Source organism: Propithecus coquereli, unplaced genomic scaffold, assembly GCF_000956105.1.
Source record: "Propithecus coquereli isolate 6110/MARCELLA unplaced genomic scaffold, Pcoq_1.0 Scaffold70, whole genome shotgun sequence".
NCBI classification, from domain to species: Eukaryota; Metazoa; Chordata; class Mammalia; order Primates; family Indriidae; genus Propithecus; species Propithecus coquereli.
Window position 1 is genome coordinate 1409121 of NW_012153063.1, and position 5490 is coordinate 1414610.

Below are 5490 nucleotides of genomic sequence, written 5' to 3' on the forward strand. Positions count from 1 at the left end.
GGCTCCACACACCTGCCATCTTTTTGCTGTGAAATTCTTAGCACCACCTTCCATCTAATGGAGCAAATGAACTGTTCCAGCTCCCACCACACTGTCTGTCTTCCAAAAAACAGGAGGGAAAGGAGGAGACATGGAAGGCCTACCACTTCCTCTAGATACCAATCTGGCAGTTGTGTATATCACTTTTTATCACATGCATTGGTTGGGACTTAGTCACATTGCATTGCACACCTCATTGCAAAGAATGAGGTGATTGAGGGGAGTGTTGCTAAAGAAAGAAGGTTAGAAAGGGGCATTGAGAGCTATCAGCCCACCACTGAGCTTAAAGAAAGTGCCCAGGGGGATTGTGGAGGTGGGTGGAGATAAATGGGTGAGTGCCACGATGTGCTGCTCGGATTCACTTTTAAGGAATAAAGGGGTTATATGGTGTTTATTTCTCTATCTGTTGGGAGTGTCAGGGAAAGACTGGCATCAGCTGTTGGCCCTTTTGGGGAACGTGTCTGCTTAAGAAAACTATCTCCTTCAATACATACTCCATCCAATGATGGGTTGACATGTGGCTATCAAGGCCCAGCCCTCTTATCCTAACTCAAGACAGCTCTGAAAAGTCATCCTGGCTCCAAAAGCTCTGCCTCTGTTGGGTCTGCATGGAAGCTCATCTCCCTCTGCCCAATCCTACTTCCTTCCCTCCCTTCCACAGCTGTAGAAAAGCACTCCCTAATCAACTTCCTGCCCACTAATCCCTGCCCCAGAGATTGCTTCCTGGGAAACCCCATCTGGAACAATCACCAAGCAGTCTGGTTTTATGTGAGCGTAGAGTATATAAAAGGGAAAGAAAATAAGTGGGGAATGAACTGTGGCTTTGGATAAGGTTGTAGAGATCCCAAATTGTCGGTGTGGACTAGATTCTGCAGGCAGTAGTTAGCAGGTTTCTGAGGATCAGAGTAATGAAATCTGTCCGTAAATATAGGATGTACTGTGGGTAAGAGGAGCAGGGGGTGGGCAAACCAGCTGGGATGCTAGGGCCATAGCACAGATCCACAATAATGAACAGCTGACACAGGGCTCCGACAATGCAAAATGAAGAAGAAGGAACAAATCACACAAGTAGAATCAACAGAACTGGGCAGTTGATCATGGGAAGCAAGACAGAGGAAATAGTGATATATGAAGGCTGAGTTGGATACCTGGTGATCAGGAAAATGGAGTCAGTCTAGAAGAGATCCTGATTTCAAGAGCAAAGATGTGTTCCATTTTGGATCTGTTGGAGTTGAGGGGCTACAGGAAATCCAGGTGAAGATGTCCAGCAGGCTACTGAGGATATGGAACTCATCACAGATATAGTTACTTGAGAACCACCTATGGATATAAAATTTGCTCATAATTTAAGACATAATAATTAAAGTGATAATATAATTTAAGCTGTAAAAACTTAAAAGGCAATTTCTGAGGGAGGAATCACAGAAAAGGAAAGGAGGGGAGAGGAGGAGAGAGGAGTTGAAGAGATTTGGAGAAAATATGGAATAAATGCAGTGAGACCATTGCTTCCATGAGAGGGTCTGTGTGCTAAAAGCTTACTGACAGCAGACCTGAATTCTGTTGGTCCCAAGAACAGAATTTAGCAAGAAAAGGTGAATCAGATCCTCCTGCTGTAGCCATGATTCCAACTGATGTGAAATCAATAATGGTGTTCTCTAAAGGGCAACATATGAACCAATGACCAAATCACCTGTGAACTTTACTTGGCTATCTGAAAAATTTTTGAGGGAAACTGGGATATCCACACTTAAAGAAGCTTTTGATATCATCTCCGTGTAACAAAAGAATTATTTAAAAAAGAAACATTTACTGCCATTACTATCACCACAATTGTACTTTCTTAAGGCTGAAGCTGAAATTATGAGCATTTTAGCATTCCAGGAACATGACATGAGAACGACATTCCTATACTTATTAGAAGCCAAATTTCATTTATCAGCAGAGTAGTTGTTTATCAATAACATCACAATAGCTCTCCACAGAAAAACATTATTCCTGGGCCACTATGGCATATGAGCGGAAGGCTAGCACAGGTAGAACACAAAGAAAGTTGTCATTGTTCTTGAGTCTCCAAATTACATTCTCAGTGTGTACAAAGAAGAGGTGAGATGCTTGAGACATTTCATCAGGTACTTAGTATAATATTTTTAGAAATGTGAGCTAAACATAAGAAATAAAAGGAGGCAATTCAAGTAGAAAGGCAAGGGTACAGGTAACCAAGATGGCTCTGGTTGTATTTCATTGAGCTCTCAGGAAGTTATTTAATATAATCTCTCTTTTCTTGGTGAGGTATTGCATGGAGCCACATTTAATTTGCTGTGGTTGGAAATGAAGAAATAATTTTCTTTATTAAAGTTGAAAAAAATCTCAGGGCTTGTATTAAAATACTTATATGAGACCAAACACTCAGATGAAAGGAGGAAAATGTAGTCAATTCAGTCCATTTTTGCTTTGTTCTCAGGATATATACTAAGTGAGTAGCTTCCCATATGGAATAAAAAACCTTTAGCTATTTCCAGATGAATGAATTACAGATGAACGTCGCTAAGAACTCCTTTGACTATGTGTGTACAATTTCCAGTTACCCAGAAATGCAACCAATTTATATCCACAAAGTACATATCACTTACATTAGGGGACTATAACAAATACTTTGTAGCGTAGGTAATCTCTCTGGCTGATTAACCTGCAGTATTTTGATAGTTAGCTCAGTAGCTTTGCAATTCATTTGGTTAGGAAGGCTTTTATATATTTACTTTTATTATAGTGAAAGATAAATTTTGAATTCCTTGTACAAAAAGTGATCAATATCTGAAACCAAACTATTTGCAAAATAAAAAAAAAAAAGGTTGACAGCTAAAAATAATGGTGAAATCTTGTTTTTGAAACAAGTGGTATTTGAAACAAGTAGAATTCTCCACCATGGAAAAATTAAACCCTGGAAACATCCCTAAAAGAATAATCCCAACCACTCATAAGACTCTCCCTGCCTCCAGATATTATGAGGGCTTGAGAATGCCTCCACCCCTGCCCAATGTGAGAAAGGCTGTTCTATAGAATGTGTTCTGGGGCTAACCCTTGTCCTGGGAACCATTTTACAGAAAGGGAGAAGTGTGGTATCTGGAAAGCTACTAGGGACCATGGCTCTGTACAGAATATGCTTAAATTACAGTGATTTAGAAATGAGATGGGTCATACTCATAAATGTGACTTTTCAAAAATGGTGAGAGAAAGTGGGCTCGGGTCTATTAGCAGATGAGCATGGCTTTAACTTAATTGTGTTTGCTGTTTTGATTTACTCCCCTATTCTAGGGTTTTATGTCTGTCTGAAATTTTACAACTGGGGAAGGTCTTCACGACCAGCATTCACCAAATGCTGCTGGGCATTTGATGAAAGGTCTAACACAAATGCTTCTGGTATAGGTTGTTGTCTGGCATCTTTCTGGTCTTGAAATGGATCAATGGATGGTTGTGTAATAGATCTCCTGGACAATTCTGCTACTTGTGCCTATTACCTAGTGAGAAGGAGGTGTTGAATTAGAAACTCAAGAAACTTATTCCAAAATAGTTTTTTTTCCTGCTGGGGATGATCAGTTATGCTGGGTATCAAATGCAGATGTCATATTTGAAGCAGAAGCGGTCAATTTTCTGACAGCAACCTTGGATCAGGTTTATAATTTGAAAAAAATCACAAACTTGTCTATGAAACTTAGATAAAGGAAATTGTAAACGTCTCACTAAAATTTAATTGGTGCCTTCATTGATGTCACAACTCAGAGTCTAGAAGTTTTCTACGTGATTATTAAATGAAAGCTGTGTGTGCACTGGTGCACCAAGATGTGTGTTAGGTATGAAACTTGAAGTCTGAATATGGGTTCCCTGGATGGGATGGGGATTATTTATATGAATATATATTATACATTTCTTTGAATATGTAACATGCTTTTCAAAATCTGTGCCTTTATATGTATATTTAAATTCTCTTAGGATATAACCCTCAGACATGTCAGAAACATGGGCCTGTTAAAAGAAATTTACTCGTCTTCAGTAGCTGCTGGTTGTTATAGGACCGGTGGGTCACCTGTCTTCCTGAAGGTTTTCAAGGAAGAGGAGGATGCTAAACAGGAGCCTGACTGCAGAGTGACAGCATGGTGAAGAGGCATATGCTTTCCACATACACACTGGTTAGTTTCAGTGGTTTCAGATGTGTACGCCTAATGACACAAATTTGAACGATGCAAGTCAATTTTATGAGCATATGAAGTTGTGATCTTGTTCAAATGAGCATTGATGCAATTTCAAAGCTTGCATGGATTGAAGATCTAAAAAAGTTAGAAGGACCGAAGTTGTTTGTGCTCTTAAAGCAATGTTTTCTCCTTGATCTCTATCATAATTGATGATTTTATTGCCTTCATTTTATTTTTGCTCTTTTTTATTTGTTTACTTAAATATTGTTAGCCTTCTCCAGTAGAATGTAAGTTCCATGGATAGCGAAGGCTTTGCTTATCTTGCTCATTGATATATCCCCGAATGTCCATAACAGTGAGTGGCACATTGTGTGTATGAGTGTGTGTGTATGTGTGTGTGTATAAAATATTGAACAAATGAATTGCTTGGTTTGGGTGTGTGTGTGTCATATTTCAGTACCTTATTCTTTGCCTATTTTTGTCTGCTGTGTTCCCCATTAGCTTGTGAATTCATCAGTGTTTTAAAACATACCTTGATCATCTCTCACGGCACTCCGTAGAGGATGTGCTTTGAAGTAGCAAGTGTTTGGTCATCTCAACAATCTTCTTTCTACTCAGGAAAATGTTATGTATGGACCTTCCCATCTCATTGTCCTGACCTCACTCCAGCGAAGAAGACAGGGGTGAGACTGGTGGTCACAGAAAATAGTGACCATTGTCATCCCAAGAGAAACTAGGGTTTAGGACAGTGTATGATATATTTCTGGTTTTCCTCCTTGTTTTATTAGCACTAGTTAAATTACAAGATGTTCTAATAGAAGACATCCTAAATAACCAAGAAAATGCTACTATTTTTAGTGAATGCATTTTTACATCATCTGTTTTACATTAGGAATGAAGAACATCAACTGAGGATAAAGACCTTCCGTAGATGATATGGACTTGTATTTTTATAACTTGAAATTTAGGTGCATAGAATGGGATTCATCATAATTCTTGATTCTTGCTATATCCTATCATTAGTCAATGGGCCTTCTGTATGCATATATGTATTTACTGTTTATTTATTTAAAATCATAAATATCTATGAATCTATCACTCAGCATGATAATTAGAACATTGACAGTAGCTAACAGTGCCTGTGTGAAACATCTCTGTCATATCCATGGCCTTTCTCCCCTAATGTGATTACTGCCTTGATTCAGGTAATAGTCATTTCACTGCTTTTTGGAAACATGCATGTATTTTTAATATATTTTTTACA